The sequence below is a fragment of the Uloborus diversus genome, chromosome 1, assembly GCF_026930045.1.
Source record: "Uloborus diversus isolate 005 chromosome 1, Udiv.v.3.1, whole genome shotgun sequence".
NCBI lineage: Eukaryota > Metazoa > Arthropoda > Arachnida > Araneae > Uloboridae > Uloborus > Uloborus diversus.
In genome coordinates, this window is record NC_072731.1 from 146,658,920 (window position 1) to 146,678,124 (window position 19,205).

The following is a 19,205-nucleotide window of genomic DNA, read 5'->3' on the forward strand; positions in this document are numbered from 1 at the left end:
AATGCATAAACAAACAAAACAAAATGCATGAATAAGTAACTAAAAAAAAAAAACAAATAGAAAAGCAACAATCTCATTTTTTTTAAAGAATACTTTAATTTTTAAATGTGCAAAATATTGAGCACAAAATCAGGCAAGAAACTACTATTGATACAAATTTAAATTTATTACGTAAAGGGTCATACCGGCGTTACGTGTGTCACTTTTTCACACCATTTTGTTACAAATAACAATAAAAACCAATGTGATAGGTCAAAAATATTTCTTAATGGTTTCTACTGCATTAACAGAAGATATGTAAGAGTTTTTAAGTGGCAGTTTTTTCTTTATAGGGCAACTCTAATTTTTTTAAAAAAAATTTAAATGCAGGATTACGTGTGCGACTCAGAAAATCTGAAAATAGGCTATACCTCATATTACTTTGTAATTTTCTGTGAAGTTTTAAAAGGTAAATGAACAGTAATTTTTATGCATGTGCATACCAAGTAAATATTCCTCAAATATTGTTTTTCTAAAGCTCGTAATAGCAATAAAAAATATTTAATTAGTGTTACGTGTATAACATTAAGGCGTTACGTGTGTGACTGCGTGCAACAGTTGAGGGGTATTTCCTAATAAAAATCCATAGTTTACGTCGAATTTTTGCCAAATTGCCGACAGAGGTTCTGTGATACTCAGGAACTCACATGGGGATTTGACCCCCCCCCCCGTCCTCAGGGGTTTTCCTTATTCAAGTTCAGTTTAATTTGGATCTTTGCCAAATTTCAGTCCTTTGATGCTTAAGAATTCACATAGGGGTACTTTCGCCCCCTGTAGGGCGTCGATCACCCCCCTTAGGGGGTTTCCAGAAAATCCGTAAAACGGGATAGTTGGTCTACTAATAACAATGTTAACATGTTTTCAATTTGAAAAAAAAAATATGGCTTAAGACGTCTAAATTTAAACTTTGAGGCATAAAATTGCTCTTTCTTACACATCGATGGGAAACCTTACGCTATTTCTTCAAAATTATTATTTGCGTCTGGTTGTTGAAAATGCTCCATTTGACGCAAACTTTTATTTTCGAAGTAGATCGTGCAACGCCGGGCAACGCAGCTATTAAATACTTAAATTGGAAAGATGTTTTCACAAAATAAAGAATAAAGATGAAATTAACTTTTATTTGTATATTGTAAGAGTTCCAGTAGTCGGCCATTTAAGAAAGCTATTGCTGTTTTTGGCTAACCTATAAATTTCAGCAATCAACACAACAAAAACATTGTAAGATTTTAGGCTACACCTTCCTAATAATGATTCATTAAATTGTTTCAGAAATTAAAAAAAAATTTCAAAAACTAACCTATTGTTAATACGAGAAAATGCTCCAGTAGTCGGCCATAGAGATCGAGTGCTCGGCCATGCATGAGCCCAGTAGTCGGCCGTTTAATTTTCATTACTCTTATGGGATATGAGTGAATAAATTTAAACAAAATTTGATGCGAAACTTACAGCACAGCATTGTACTTACAAAATTAATTATTCCAATAATTAAGAAAGATTTCTGCATTCTTGATGACTTCGTAACATCTATGTTTATATTATTTTTCAATTTACAACCAGTTTGGATATCCATCACATGCAATAAATTTAATTTTTTTATTATTTATCTTCTACATCACTTAGAAAGTAGCATCATATATAAATAGAAATTAAAAAATGGAAAAGACCCAGGTTTTTTGGGAAATGAATTTTGAAAACACGAGAACGTGGATTCTCCCCCCCCCCCTCCTGGCGGAAAAAGTTTCTGCATTAACTGTGTATGCTATGATAAAAGAGTTGATAGAATTCATGATCATTATAGAGTGAATTAATTATCGATATGATTGACACTTGACTGGTCCATGTTCATTAAAAAGAAGCTTCAACATATGGAACAAAAAATTAAAATTGTAGTTTTGCAAACAATGTCATCTCAAAACAAAGCAAGTAAAAGTCCGTTCGAAAAGCACTTAAAAGATTGGCAATCGTTGGCACATCTAAAACAAAATTTAACATAAAAAAATATACTTTTCTTGCGAATTATGTTGGTATGTCCGTATTTTCGTATTTTCAAAGTTTTTCTGTGTGGGGGGGGGGGGAGGGCAAAGGATATGAATTCAATGCATTTCATAGGAAATAAGAATAAAAATACAAGCAAAAATGCAAATTTAAATTATGTTTTGGAAATACAGAAGGTCTATTGCCCCCCCCCCCCCTGAAATGACGGACCTGTATGTGGGTAAATTAAAATTGAGAAATGGTGGATGTCAGGAAGATAAACTTACAGCTTTCAACAAGAACATTTGTAAACAATGAATAACTAAAACGGAGTGGGTATCAACGTTATGCAACTTTGAAGCTGTTATTTTAAGACAAATTCAACATACTTTTAAACAAGAAGTAAATTTTTATTTCATTGTGAAGAAAACTCAATAAATTAAATGTTTGGTTAGAAGCAGTAATAAAAAATGGTACCAACATTTGGAATAATTAGTCTAAAGAGAATACAAGTTTCTTGAACCTTTGGTGAAGCAAATAGTTTAATAAAAATGAGTAATAGAAAAAATAATCACAGGTTTAATGTTCATTGAAATAATTTGAGCGAACGTAACTATTGAAATATTACATCTTAATTCCTTACAATGGGAATGTTTTTTTTATTGCCGATTAAATACCAATTGCAATCAGATCATTTAAGGCGGTGAGAAGCAAACGGATGCAAGTGGACATTTTGAAGTTTTGAGTGAAACCCGTTTAAAGATCAGATCCTAGGTAGGCTTTCACTGAATTTTTTTTTCTAAATCAAGCTGTATACCGGAACCTACCAGGGCTACTAGTACTATATCTTGCCCAAGATAGAGGAGGGGATTACTTACCATTTGTACTGGTTACCTCCAAAATTTTAATTTTGCCACTTGCATCCCTGTTTTTCTGACTGCCTCATTAATTTTTTCAATTGCATCAACGTATTTTGATTTGATAAAAAAACCCAATAAATTACCATTTGGTAATGACAAGTTGAGTATTAGAACCTATATTTTAAACGCAACGATGGAAGGAATTTACAACCTGTTTTCAACCCTGGTTTTTCAAAATTCTAAGCTAAAATCAACATTAGAAGTGCAGTAAAATGTTAAAGCGACTCTTTTTGTCAAAAAAAAAAAAAAAAAAAAGAAAAGAAAATGTTAAGGCACAAAATTTAAACATTTCCTTTTGAGGAAAACACGTTATAAAGGGAATTTTTACTAAAACAAATAAATTGCTGCTCTGTCAATACTTTATTGCCATGGCCGACTATTGAAAATGCATGAGAATTCAGTACCCTATGGTCGGCCACCCCTCAACAAATAATTGAGTCTAAGATGGAGTTCATTTTTTAATTCAAACGTTATGTTATACAATCTATTAAAACATAAGTAAAAGCAAATTTACAGCACAACGAAAAAAATAAGGGTACTTAACATTTAATGATGACGTGTCTTCATAACAAAAAAATCAACATAATCGTAAAGATTCATCTTCGACACTCTCCCGTCCATCTTTGAAACACTTGTGCCAACGAAACGCATGCGCCTTTACCATACAATTATCTCCAAACACTTGCTTACACATCTTTGAAGTATATGAGGCCAATTTACCAAGTTCCACACAAAACTCAATCGCGTAACTCTGTTCAAATGTTATCTGCATTTTTGAGCTGGAACCGACGTTAGCAACAGAGGTACACTATAACGACGATGCTGCCCAAACAAAGACTCCCAGGCGACTGCGGACCGGAGTGAGTACCACCAGTAAACCCCACCACCCACCTAACCAGTTTGTGAGAACTTGAGAGGTATAGTCGCAACAGGAATAATTGAGTCTCATAACTTATTATACAGACTCTGTATTCTATTTATAAGCAGTTTCATGTCCTTGTGGCTGACTACTGAAGCACTTACCCTACGAATTAAATAGTAAGTTTCAAGCTTATAAACTATCACGAACTTCTAACCTTTCATGTGATTTAAAATATTTGGATTGTTTTAAATCATCTGTAGAATTTATTCACTTCTTCTCAAAAATCAAAAATTATCAAAAAACCTAAATGCAATTTAGGGTAATTGGAACATTGTACGAGATATTGATCCTAAAGTAAACAGATTGCGAATACTTACTACCACTACTTGAAGGTCACGGATCTGTACGAAATTCTGGAAATATGTCAATTCCCACTAGATATGAGCCCAGGTAAAGCGATTTGACTGCATAGACCCTAGTTCGGCCGAAATAGGGGTCCAACGTTTCTAACTTGGCTCCAGAAACACAATGGTTTTTCCTTAGAAATTAAACTTTTTTTACTCTTTTCTGGATATTGCCTTACAGTATCACCTAACTGAATGTATTCACATTATAAAGTGAATTTTACCGCCCCTACGTTGTATTAACTAGAGATGCGACAGATGTTAGGAGAGCAAATATTGTGCGAAAGTTTCAAATTCTAAAGAAAAGGCTAAATTGCAGTTCCAGAGCCAAACACGCATATTTAGATCGTCTTTGGTGCCAAACTAAAGCCTATGCATTCAAACTAGTTTACCTGGGCTCATATCTAGTATGAATTAGCATAAATCCAGAAGTTTATCCAGATTCGTGGCTCTTAAGTTTTTGTCGTCTCAACCACACTGATTTGCAGTGCTCCAGAATTGCAATGGCGTTTTTATTGGAATTTGAAACTTAGGGACAATATCTATCATGCCAAGACATTCGGCGTCCATTGCAAGTGTGAAGAAAGGGGGGGGGGGGGTCATCCTGTGTTGGGAATGCATTTAATTGGCTCATACTATAATGCAAATGCAAGAAAAGGTTTTAAAAAAGTTTAATTTCAAAGGAAAAACCATTGCTTTTCTGGACTCAAATAAAGACTTCAGACCACCATTGCAGCCGAACTAGGGCCTATGCAGTCAAACCGTTTTACCTGGGTTCATATCTACTGCGATTTGGTCTAAATCCAGAATTTCATCCAGATCGGTGACTCTCAAGTAGTGCCGTTTGGTAGTTAGCTTAAATTGCTCTTTGAGTATGAAAACAACAATTCTTAATTTGTTCGTTTTATTTATTTATTTATCATTATTTATTATTGTTATTTTAACACTCATTGAGTCTTGGATTCAGTGCCAGCACACAATATTTTTAGTTAAATTATGTAAAGTACTTTTCCCCTTTTCATTCAAATGCAAAACTTGTAATGAAAATCATTCAGGAGAGTTACGTGTGTGACATCTTTTAAAAAGCTTCGTTAAAAATTTTCTGTCGAATGTTTGAAGATGAAAGTCAGGTTACAAGTATTATATATCAAGTTAATTAATGATATGAGATATTTTTCTTCTTGCCCCCCCCCCAATTTAACTTTGGAGGAAATCTTTTGTTCCTTTTGCGTTACATGTGTGACTAATAAAAAGTGACCTGCATATTTTGGGGGGTTAAGAACTTATCAAAAGTCTTTGAAAAATGACACATAATCATAGTAAAGCATCTGTGTTCATGATATTTCATAGTTTTTCCAAAAGAAAAATTTGATGATTTAGTAAAAAAATGGCAAAATCTGATATAAAAATATTTTAAACTCAAAAATGATGCAGGAATTGAAAAGAGCAGATATTTCTTTGTCAAAAAATGAAATTTGTCTCTATATTATGGGATAAAAAATTTTTGGTGTTTCAGGACCACTTTTCGTGGAATTGCCCAAAGTGACTCAAGGAACCTAACCTAATGAGATTAATCAAGAATCTGTTAAAAAACGAAACTTCACTTCAAATAAATGTTTGGAGAACTGCTGCAAGTAAGGCTGAAGAGTCGGATTGATTTGGGGTAAAAGAGTCAGAGTCGGAGGTTTTAATATTCCGGAAGTCAGTCCATCATTTACCCTCGAATTCGCAGCCATGGCTGCAACAGCTTTGGATTCTAACTTTATTTTCGGGTTGACACCATTCTATTGTTACTTAAAAGGAGCAGATTGTTTCGTTCGGCGGAAGTAGAAAAAGATCACTTTCCTTTTTTCTTGAAAAATCTAAACTGCGGAAAAGGTGCATGTACATCATTAAAAAATTGATCTAAGTTCTTTTTAAACCAATTGACAGCAATTGGTCATGAAACATACTTAATGTTTACAAAAATTAATCAAGTCAGAATTTTTCATAAAAATGTTTAATTTTGGTTGAATTTCACGGATTAACTAGCTGATAAAAATATCAATAACAAATATATACATATCGTCACCTCAAAGCAACACTAACGCATCTAATCTCAGAAATAACATTAAGATACCCTATTGTTGCTCTGAGGTGACGATATATTTATATTTTTCATGTACTTAATAAATACATACACACACTACTTAACAGGAATGGTAAGATAAAGTATAATAAAATAAAGTGCTTCAGAATGCATTTTTAACTTCTGTTTCATTTACTTTCCACAAAATGGTTTTAGCTCAAAAATGATTTAAAAAAAAAAATATGTATAAAGACTGTAACCCTTTTAACTTTTTTTCTTTAAATTTACTTCAGAAAAATACTTTTTACAGACTCTTATTAAAGTTTCGAAATCCTCAACTCGTCCCTGAAGCCTGTTGTTAATGATGTAGAATTAAGACCTATATCAATTCCAAATAATTCTGATTTTGCTTCCTTGGCGAATGTTTGGCGACACTATCAGAGCTTATTCCCGGAACAATCACACGCACCAAAGCAATCCTTGTCCAGTAACCCTACCAAATGGGGGCGAATTGATAGGAAAGAATTGAAGGGCTCTGGGGAAACACGGATGGGGAAATGGCAGGGTAGGAGGAAAAAAGGGAGCAGGGCAGAATAAATACTCCCGGACCCTATAGATGTCTAGAATGCGAACCGAATACCAAATAACGTCAAGTGATTTTCTGCACCTTAAAGAAACTGGCTGCTTTCTTGTTTGCACAAAAACCGCTTAATGTTTTTTCAAACTGTAACCTTTTCTTTTTTGACTCTTTTACTTCTTTTTTATCCTTCTCTATTTGTTTCGCTTTTTATTTTTACATCAAATTTCTTTCACTTATTTTTTTTTTTTAGTATTGCTTTTTATGCTATTCAGTGGACTATTTAAGAGTGAAAAACGGTTTTCGGGGTGCAATGAGAGCGAGGTGTGACAAGTCGCGACAAGTTTCTTAAGCGGAAAGAGTTCTTTTAATTTTGTTTGTTAAAGAGCAAGGGTTAAGAATGAATTGTCTCTTAATTTACAGAGGAGTTTCTAACGGGCAGAGTAATGGTGGGATGAAAATTGAATAAAGATTTCGAAGACGACACATTTTTGCATAACAAAAATCTCATATATGTGCAAAATATTTTTCAAAAGTGAAGAAAAAAAAAGACTATTGTGATAAGATTTTCAGATAGCCTTAGACTGTTACCTCTCCTGGGCTTAATTTGCATAGAAGCTCACGAGAGCTAAGATCTTTCATTTCTTTTCAATTCTATGTAAGTTTTGATATTTTACGCGAAATTTAGGCTATTAAGCGTAAAAATAAATTGTAGGGACTACTTGCACTCCTTTTGGTGAAAATTAAGCACTGTTTATGTCTATAGTATGCCTACATAATTAAATGACTTTTAACTGCTTTTCAATTTAAAATACTTTGAGCATTCGTTACATTTCATTTTTGGGTTAGCAGATGAACATTCATTCATAGCAATAGAAGATCTGTGGACATGGTATGCATGTTCTGAAAGTACCCTACCGCAGTGGTACCCAACTAGAAAGGGTAATGGAACACACTGCACCACTAAAATTTTAAGGGGTTTTTTTTCGGGGTATTTTCTTTCTGAGGGCTCTAGGCTTTGGGGTATTTGGGGAGAGGAATGCTCATTTGCTCCTGGAAGAAATGTATCACCCCTGCCTACCGGAATAGCATAAAGAGAATCTTAGAAGCAGGTAGAAAAGGAAATATTTTTCAGGGTTATGGGTAATAAATACATCTGTTTCGAAGTCCCCTTGCGAAATCATGACACGGGCTGTGGCATGCCACGTTGCTGTTCTTGTGAAGTTTACATTAGGTATAGTTTTGATGTTTAATCTTGTTTTCATCATCTTGAGTTTATTCTTTGCCAGGGCTTTATTGCTGATTTAACCCCATTGCATCACTGTGGGAGGCTCTGATGAGGATTTACCAGCAAACGTAAATGTTAGAAGCTGTTTAGAATCCTTAATTTGCCTTGAATAAAAATTGTTGAAACCTTTTATGCTGGCTGAGACTTTTTCAAATATGTATACTTAAGTTTTCAACCATCAAGACAGTTATCACTGATATATTCAAGAGTTAAACTCTACGAACATTTAAACATTTAAACATTATGTGTGTAGATGCCTAAAGGCATCTACACACATTTTCTTCTCCCCAACCCCAATTTGAGGCATAATATGCAACGCTTTTGTGAGGTTGGTTGTATGCATGGATTGAGCACCTGGAACATGAAATGTGCCACATTACTGCTTTGATTCCAGTCGACGTCATGTGCTTTAAGTGTGATAAGCTAGCCGTTATGTATGAGCAGAGTGCGGGCAAAATGTTTCCATTGCTTGAGTTATTTTTCCTATTTACGCATTGACATATAATCAAAAAGGTCTTCAGTGTCTAATGTATGAACTGATTTCTTACAAAATAACCTTTTATTTTTTTCAGCTTTTGAATACTTTTATTGAACTTTTTTTGTATCGCCAATGATGTCTTTTGGTGTCAGTGGGTTCAGTGTATGCTTGTTTAAAAAGGCTTCGATCAGTAGGAATTGCTTATATGCTATAGTTACATATCTTCTCCCAGTTTTATAATCTTTTGTAACTTATTTACACTTTGCTAGAGTTCCACCCTTCTGTGCATTGTGGCTCGAACCACATCTAAAGGGTACGCAAGTTCATTCCATGTCCACAAACGGTTCACACATTGAACTCTAGTAATGAAAAATATTGCTTTCTGATTAATAAAATATTAAGCACCTCCCTCTGCGTTTGTTTTTATTACTGTAACGTACATCGATTATTTATCATTACTTTTTTCTTTTCCCTTATTTCTTACGATTTCATAAAAAAATACTTGAACCTCTGAAGTAATACGGAGCAAATCTCATGCAACAGTTTGTTGCTTTTCTATGAATTTTTTCAGTTTGTCAAGGATTTTTCGGCTACCTTGCATTATGTTACTCTAGTAGTGTTTATAAATTCGATAAAATTATGAAATTTGAAATTAGTTTTTGAGTTGTTTGAAAATAAGACTATATATAATTTTTTATGAAGCTTTTTGACTAGCGAAATGGTTTATTTAACGATATTTATTCCTTCTCGAAAGATATACACCAATAAAAAGAAACAATTGAAACAACTATTTGATGACCATTTCCGTATAAATAATGGAGATAAAAGTAAACAGTTTGAAATGCGCAATGTTTTTCTCATATATTGAACCCCAGGGCTTGGAATTTTGTTAACCTTTTTTTTTTTTTTAATTGGAGCGCTTCTATAATCATCAAATTAATCTGAAATATCCCTTTTAAGGTAGCAAAACTGATAATGATTCTCCACCCCCTTAAAAATAAATGCTAATAAATAAATAAATAATAAACTAAATTAAATAAATAAAATCGAGACATAAAACATCGTCCACGTTCCGGTAAAAATTATGGAGTACAGAAAAAAAAAAAAAATCTCCACGGATCATTGTAGCAAGTTTAAATTTCGAAATGTAGTTATTTTAATCCATTAACGAATTATTTAAATGGAATAGTATAGCAGTATATTTACTGTAAGAGTTAGTTATGGTCAGTAAAATGTTTTTTACTTTTTTTCAAATCAATACAAAAGTTTCAAGTTATAACCTCCAGAACTCGAGTTTAGACTTAGTGATTTTTGGTAGAGAGCGCGAGATATATTTCAAGCTGTATATTATTATTTCGCTGTCTGTAAGATTTTTTTTTTGAAAAAAAAAAAAAAAATCTAAAACCTCAAGCAGGTAGCAAAGTTACTTATCCGTTATTTTTTTCTAGTTAAAACTGTCTGACACTTTTTAAATTAAGTTAAAAAAAAAAAAATCTTAACAAATGTCGTGCAGTTATTTCTGCTTTTTCGGTAGTTTCTCATGGGTATCTTTATTCAACAATTGATACCCTAATAAATTCATCAAAATAGTAGAAGAGACTTCATTTTTTTATATTACAAAAAGAATGACTTTTTTTTTGTCAATAAAAAACGCAATTTACTTATGATCTTAAATACAGGTTCGTATGATCTTAAGCACAATAAAATTCCTGATGTCGATGTCTTACGCATTGATATTTTTTCAGACTTTTTTTATAACCTTAGAAGTACTACCAAAAAAAAAAAAAAAAAAAAGAAGAACCATTCCGAGGCATAGCGGACAATACAATCCACCCTTATATTTTTACAAAACGAAAAAAGCACCTGGTCTTTCATATGTTTACTGGTATTCTCAGAACATAATCTCTCTTTTCCCACTGTAGCAGAAGAGGGAAAGCTTACCTACTAGAACCCAGAAACAGTACGAAGATGGTCTCTTACAAGGATATCCGATTACAAAGCGAGAATAAAGGGCAAAGGAAGCCTTTTTTTTTTTTTTTCGCGTTACTCTTCGAGTTCTAGAGGGTCGAGCAATCCTGTGGATGGCTATGATTATAATTGGTCTTTTAAGATATCGTTCGATTTGTTCGTCCGTGGGTCGCTGTTGAGCGGAATTCGAACATAATGTGTTTTTTATGGACTTCTTATGTAGATTTTTTTTGTTATTCAGTTAGAGTTTTCAGAGACTGTTCTTTCCCTTCAGAAGCGTGCCTAGAAAAACTAGAGTTGCAGAAAATGTTTTTTTTTTTTTTTTGTTAAATAGATATAAAAACTTAAAGCGTCTTTTTAATGTTTATTCGTTTTTTGGAATAACGAAGGTACTCTATGAGTGAAAGTTCAAATACAGATATTTATCTAGTGTTTGGGAAACGAATATTAAAAGTTTCTCCTGACGGTTTTCAGTGGAATATTGTCAGCGATATATTGAGCGTTTAAAATTTCCCCTATTCCCTTGAGAATCTGTCGCATACGTAATGTTGTTCAAAAGATTCACTATTTTTCTTTAATTATGTTTCAAGTTCGTCCTCGGTTTTTTCCCTTGTTTTTTAGAGAGGATTTTTTTCTTTTGCAGAATGAGTGTCAGGTGAACATTTATTGTAATGCCTTCCTGGACCGAAGTCAACTAGCAGCATACTACAAATCAGGGAATCCCAATGACCCTTGCTGGCATTTAATTTCAGAAAGTATGCAAAACTAATTTCTGAAAAGTGAAAGGATAATAACAAGGACATGAAAATTTTCACTATTGCTGTTTGATTTTTTGTATTGTTTAAATAAGGTTTTAATATTTTCCCCAATTGTATTTTTAGATTATACTGACTGTATAAGAAATATAAAATTGTGTACTTTGATTTGTCCTTTTTAAGAAGACACATTGTTTTTCAGCTTGAAAGTATTGCACTGTCAAAAGTTACAAGTGATTCTGATACAAAAACCTTCTAATACGGACAGATGTTAGCGTTGCCAAACTCTTCTCCTGGGAGCAGGGTTTTTTTTAACATTCTTTTTATGAGTACAAGCTTCTAGGATAGTTTGGACTTATCAGTTAAACAATTCCAGTGGGGTGGAGGGGGAGGGGTTAACTTTAACTCCTCAATCTTGCTGCGTCCCACGCACAGCCAAAAGCAATAGAAGGACAAAGAAGGTTATTGTGACCTACCAAAACAGACTTGTTTGGAAAATTTTGTCTGTCAATTCGGAAAAATTATTGTTTTTTCTGTCAAAAATCCTTTTTTTAGTGGTGTCTAATGTCTCTTCTCAATTCATGTAGGCATGGCTGCATGTCCATATTTTATTATTCGGTAAATCGAGAACCCCCCCCCCCCATCTCATCCTCCCCAAAAGATTGGGGCTCATCTTATTTCACTAATCCATGCGGTACAAATAACGCATGTCTGCTGAACAGAAACACTGAGGCTATTGAAGAGCACCCCTTTCATGATATCCAACACTCCCTCCTTGCTCGAAAACGAATTTGCGAAAGATTTTAAAACAACATTCCCCTACCTTTCCCACTCAGGCTGCGGCGGAGAATGAGCCGCCGTTTATTAAGACAGTTGAGTAATTCGTTCGGGAGGGGGAACTCATGATAGCTTACTCACCGAAAATTTATGCTGTAGTTGACCCCAGATGATACTGTCTAGTATTTAGTAAGCGTTTTGCTGTTGGGAGGGAATGCGTTTTGTGGCTGAGCTTGCTCGCGACAATGAATGTTGCGCCGGACTGCATTATTTTAGTCGAGTTAAGTGGTGGCTCGAGGCATTTGCAGTTAAGAATTTTGTTAATTCGTGCCAAGATATTTTCGAGTCAGTTTATGACGCGTGATTTCGAGACATTCAACATATTATTTCTCTTCTTATTTTGTCGTACAGATGTATTGTACTGTGGTCCCTCTTTTAAATTGACGTTCCATTTAGGTTTATTCAGCGTACGTTTAATTGTGAAAATATTTCTATGGTTTCGAGCGCTGCTGACGAAAAAGGATGAATGTATGCCTTGAATGCAATATCGATAACGCTTGTAACAAAGAAAGTACAGTTTTGTAAATAGATATTTTACGTATTCATCAATTTTCTAAGTTGTTATAAACATGTAAAAATGAAGATCAAGAACGAAATTTTGTCGACAACGGGGAAAAAAACTCTGTAAATATAACAAATTCTTGGCAATTGAGATGATACAAGAATCCTGCATATAGGTAATAGGAAGAAAATATCTTTTTCAGGAACGTTTAACGTATTTCAAAACTACATTAAAAATCTGAAATCGTATTCAATTTATCCAGTTTCATTTTAAATTTATAAGTTTTTTTTTATTATTATATCCAGTAAATGAACTTCTTCAGATAGAAGGATATACTAATTTCACTGCAAAACTGAAAATATCTTAATACGAATAATATAAATCCTTATATAAATCCCCAGCTTACTTCGTAGCTTCAGCAATTTAGGTGCGGTGGAATTTTTGTGCCTTAGTAATTCACACGGGAGGATTTTCGAAATTAGAAAAGAAATCCAAACATCCCCAAATTTGAAGTTAGGGTCCTAAAGTTGCATATAAACTCTCTTTTCTCCCAAAGAATTTTATACTACTTAAAAGCCTGTAAAAATCGCATCAACTTGAGTTTCTTCGACGTCGGTATACTTATTCGCTTACCCCACTAGAAATATTCGTTTCAAAGTAGTAAATTTGAAAAGATTCAGCAAAAATCGCCTCAGACTGTAGAAAAATCTGAGCAACAATACTAATAGGAAAAATAAATCACAACTTAATCGCAGATAGACATAAAAATATATTTGTTATTTTTGTTTAATGCATGAAATGTAATAATTAAAAAATAATTTTGTAAAAATTGTTTCTGTTATTGAACAAAGTTTATCGCAATTAGAACAGCAACTTTTCATTGTTTTTCATTCCAAGTTGATAAATGCAAAGAGACAACCCTGCAGTCAGTGGCGTAGCTGGACCCGACTTTCGGGGGAGGGGGGGTTACTTCTTATATATATATATATATATATATATACTTGGAATTTTTTCCTTTTCTTCTTTTTTTTCTTTCTCTTCTCTCTTCTTTTTTTTTTTTTTGAGACTAACGTTTCGGGGGGGTTTTGTCCCCAAAACCCCCCTCTTAGCTACGCCCCTGCCTGCAGTTATTGATTCTTCAATGTCTTCAGAAATCCGCCTATAAAAATATTTTTAGTACAAATGATAATCTTCTTTCACACCTAAATCTGACAATCTGTTCTTTCTTCGATTCTTTGATAAGTCATTAGAAAGAAGATTTTTAATGCTCGAAAACTTCTCTTAACCTGACAAAATGCTTCCTATCTACAGTTTCCAAGCTGGAAAAACAATCTTTTGTACATTTTTTTGTGAAACATTTACGTATATTAATATTTTTAGCTCACATTTCGTACACCTGAAGTATTTTTCTTATAAACTAAAATAACGAACAATAATGATGTTCATAAAGAAATGAAAATCCCTTTATACCAATGAATGATTTTCCCCACATATGCTTGATTCATTGGATAGAAATCTTCCACAAATAGATGCATATTTCACCAAAGTCATTTTGAGTCACTAAATTTTATGACTTTTAAAAAAGACATTAGAGCAAACCCTTTAGCACATATTTAGAGCTGCTTGTGGATTTTCAAGAGAATGTAATCATCCGAAAGAAAACTTCTCTACTTCTATTTATATGTTCTTTTAAGTTGCGATAAAATATGGAGAAAAGCAAGAAGCAAGAACACAAAGCACAAAAGATTTTAGCCTATTTCTCCAGATAAAACTGTTATTCAACCTGCATGAAACATTGTAAAGATTGAACAGGAGAATCACTTAAATTGAATTTTAATCGGCATTCATAAATTAATAATATGTACACCAATTCCTTTACATCTACTGCCTTTCGTGTGATATTTGTAACAAAACATTTTGATTCAGTAATTCGTTAAAAGTGGCATCAAAAAGGAATTTATGTGCAGTGAAACCTGTGTAAGTTGACCACTTGCGGTGCACTACTTTAGTGGACAACCTAAGCAGGTGTTCAACTTACAGAGGTTGCTTTACATGATAAGGGCTAATTCCGTGCCTGAAAAAAAGTGGTCAACTTAGACAGGTTGTCAACTTACAAGGGTGATCAACTTCACTGGTTTTATTGTACCTTTATTTCTTCATACTCCTCTAAAGAATCCTTGTTACACACCTTCGAATGGGAGATTACTCACGTGTATTATGTTCCTTTGCTCACAATTTGAAAAGAAAAATAGGAAAAAATCTTTCAACACTAATTGTAAATTGTTTTGAATAGATGTTTGCTGACAAATTCTCTAAAAAAATGCAGTCACTGTTATAAAGGCTGTGGAGCCTAATCGGTAAGGCATCGGACTTGTGACTGGGTAGTCCCGGGTTCGATTTTAACCGGTCGAAGATCCATCGTCTTCATTTATGGTGACATGGGGGACGTTAAATATGCTCGTGAGTCACAAAGTCCTCCAAGTGAAACGAAACCTCTGGGGGTACTGCACCAGAGATTGCTCGGTTTCTGGTTTGGATCAAAAAATCGGAGGAGTCTTTAGGGTCCTATCCAACTGGTTAAACCACTAATAGGTAGGTACGTTAGACCCTGGAGTGAAAAGTGAAAAGTCGCTGTCATATTATCCTTGTTGAATGTGACACACGCCAAATACTGCGAGAGATTTTCAATATGGCAAGTAATGTCTTTTGCTGGGTTGCGCTATTGAAAGCTGGATTAGAGTATGGGAAACATAAGTTATCTATTTAATGAACACTTTATGAAAATACTCATAGGAATTTCATTTGTCGTGACAGCTCGATACATTAATTAAGTTTAAGTAGAGTCTCGAAATACGAATTAAAAACTTCACCGAAATTTACAGCTGTGTTAACTTTATCAATAGTTGAAATAACATTATAGTTTTATTACTAACCATAGTAAGCAGTTGAGAATTACGTATAAATGAGACTTTGATGCAGAAACTCCCAAAAGCTTTAAAAGAAGGGTTAGCTGTTTAACTGGCTTATCGTTTTTAAATGATTGCTACTTAGGACTTTATCTTTTATTCCAGTTATGTGCTTGCTTCCCTTTGACTTTCAATAGATGAATAAATATTTGTAAGCAAAATTCAATTGCGTGCAAGAGATGATTCAACATATCTGATGTTGATAAGTTGATCTGATTGGTTATTTAAACGCTGTTAATACAAGTTTCTCTCCTTATTACACATTTTAAATCCTTGATTACGTCCTTTAAAACTGTATAACATGCACGAAGAAAAACTTGTATTTTTGTTTGAAAGTTATTCGTAAAAAAATGTTTTTGTGCACAAAAGTAAATTTTTATGGTCAGCTACAATTGTCGTATAAGGTATTTAAGTAATTATATCTCATTAATAAAGATAATACTGTATTCCTTGAATGATACCGTGTAATACCTTACAAATTACAATAAAACCTGTGAAGTTGACCACCCTTGTAAGTTGACCACCTGTCTAAGTTGACCACTTTTTTCAGGCACGGAATTAGCCCTTATCATGTAAAAGAACCTCTGAGTTGAACACCTGCTTAGGTTGACCACTAGTGCACCGCAAGTGGTCAACTTACACAGGTTTCACTGTATAAGAGTTTTTCTTTTTCCAGAAATGCTTAGAAATTACCAAAAAGAACTCAAAAAAAGGAAAATTCTCTTGGAATATTAGAAAGAGCGTGTTTCGGAGGAAATAGCCATTCTTATGTTAACCGTAAATCAAAATAACGTTTATTAACTAACTAGGATTAAAACTTTAAACATTTTGTGAAAATTTTCTTTAAAAACAACTTTTAAAAAACTTGGTTCGTTGCTTATTACGTCAGTAAAACAGTTTATTCATTTGTGTATCCCTTAAACCTACGTTGGGTATAGTTGATTCACTTCAAAAAAAAAAAAAAATCTTAAGGATTTTTTTTAATTTTTATTTTTTATGTGAAAAAAATTGTGTCAACAAAGGTTTTAAATCATTATTTCTTAGAAAAGTATTAATAATAACACACAAAATTTTCTTTCTCACGAAACATTAGTAGTAAAGAAGAAAAACCTGAATGCAAAATGCGTACCAACTATACCCAGTCTCTCCCATGGTAAAATAAAACCAGTTAGTAAACACTAAAAATTCCAACCAGAACCCATTTCAAAGCGATTTTGATTTACAAATATACAGTAATTCATTGTTTCCTTGGAGAGTTTTCAAATTCTACAGACCCCCCTCCCTCCTACCTGAAAAAAGTAGCAGAAAAAGAATGCATAGGCAATTCAAGTTTTATTTATGCATCTTGCATGCTTCTTTTATTTAAAAACACGTGGTCACGCGGTTTAATACATCATTGCGAGAGTCCAAAGTTCTTGCCTTACCCTACCTGACATGGTACATCAACGTTATGGCCAGCACGTGTTATCTTTTCCCGAAGCTTCTTCTAAATCTTGGCAAAAGGAAAACTTCATCCTTTTCATACCCTCAAAAGAAAAAGTGCACAAGAATCCGATGTACGGTCAATAATGTTGATAGTACAACTTTGAGTAGAGTGTGGCAGAAATTGATGACTATCGCTCTGATGTATGCCGTGTGACCGATAGTTTACAAAGAACATTTATAAGACATATGAATAAAATTTGTTTTTTTTCTTCATCATTTTAAATGTTATTTTTTGCTGTATTCGTTTCAGTTTTTTTCTCTATAGTGTTTGAAATCCAAGAAAGAACTTTACATAACCCTGTGTAAAGTTCTCCCCGGTGTCCCCCCGGCAGCAAACGCAATACAAAACAAAATATTGGATAGTATTAGAAAAAAACCCAAAGCAATTTACTTTGAGTTTTTAATAGGAGAGGTTATAACGTAATTTTTGTGCATTTTTTAAGTTAAAAATTACGTTTAAAATGGAGTTTTTAGCTTGCTTGGGCTTGAATTAAAAAAAAAAACTGTTTTGTAAAGAAAAATTTTCATTAAATAAATTATTAAAATTGATAAATTCAATTTGCATTCCCACAAATAATGAAAATTTTTGTGAATGCGATAAGCATTGTGTCTGATAATGTTTTTTCAACCATTCTTTAGCGAGTTATTAACAACTAACTAATTCACAGAACAGTAGGCTGTATATTCATTAACTAATTATTATCTCTCAAAGTCAGACTTCTATTTTCTATTGCAGAAGGTTAAAGTTTTGTAATGAATTATTATTTATAGGGTTATGTTTCACAATAAATAAGCGTCCTTACCTTTTATTGGTACTGGATTTCCGTCTGACATGTTCAAAGGATTGTTCAAAGTCGATGTACAGTCCTTGGCATGACATGCATTAGTTCCGATAAGGCCTTCTACTGGCCTGATGCAAATGTTACCACCGGTTGGTGGGCTCCTTTCACTTCGTACCGGAGTATTTCCGGGTGGAGTACCTGATAAATCGAGCCTTAATTTACAGACGACATTTGGAATGACCAGAGTTTCCGAAGAATTATTAGGGATGACACCGTTCGAGTTTTCGTGGTCCCTTGGTGGAGATCGAAAAGGAGAGGATGACTTCTTGCTTTCAGGACATGAAAGATTCAGAGGTTGCTCCACTGGTGCAGTCCTCATTTCTGTATGGGGCATGAGGGGTATGATCTGTTTTGGTGTGCCATTCATTAGAGGGACCGGAGTGAGGGAATCTTGTGGCACAGGGCTCATGGGACAGTAGTTGCCATTACTATTATTATTGTTGTTGTTGTTCATAACGTCTGAGCAGAAGTTATTGTTCATAAATGGTGAAATAGGTGATCTTCTGTCCCGAAAGCCAAGTATGTCTGCAATAAAGTGAGGAGTAGGATACCTCGGCGGTTTTGCGTACACATGAGGATGCCATGTCCGGAGTGGCGCTAAGCCTTGGTTTGGGGAAGGGGCCATCTGTTGCTGGTGTATCTGGGAGTGATTTTGGAAGGATGGTGGCGAACTTGACCCACAGCCGTTCGCTTGCATCATGTAAAACTCTTGCATTTGGTATGACCGTTGTGAGTCAGTTTTACTGAAAAGTAGGAATTTTTTCTTTTGGAAAAATCATTATTTAAATCTTTTACGGCTCTGGAATAAATTACTTTTTTCATTCAAAAATTTCATTATATGACAGCATTGTTCATCTTATCGCAACTCTTTTTATTGCATTTTATTTTCCTGTGCTAATAATAAGATTTTTGATGATGTCAAATCAAGGTGAAATTTAAAAAGCTCAGAAGAAACCACAATAATCACAAATCAGTCTTTAAATTGCTTTGTTCACGTATTTCTTTCTTATACTGACTAATCTTTGTCGACGTTGTCTTTGCAAACTATTTAAAATCAAGAGTCAAAAGCATTATTCAAACAAAAATTTTACGCGTGAACAATATTTTGAATACATCACATTGACAAAACCTTACTTTTACAGAATTGAATCCTTTGAGAAACAACGAAACGTAGTTGCCAATGTTTTATGCAAATAAGTTTTAAATCTTCCAAAAGTTTTTAAGTGGAGCAACCAAC

The 19,205-nt window shown here is 33.7% G+C and overlaps 1 pseudogene; it reads right to left on the bottom strand.

Moving 5' to 3' along the window:
* The window catches only part of LOC129216160 (H2.0-like homeobox protein), a 145,456-nt pseudogene extending 126,773 nt beyond the window's left edge, over positions 1-18,683 (bottom strand).
* Between the last annotated feature and the right edge of the window lie 522 nt (positions 18,684-19,205).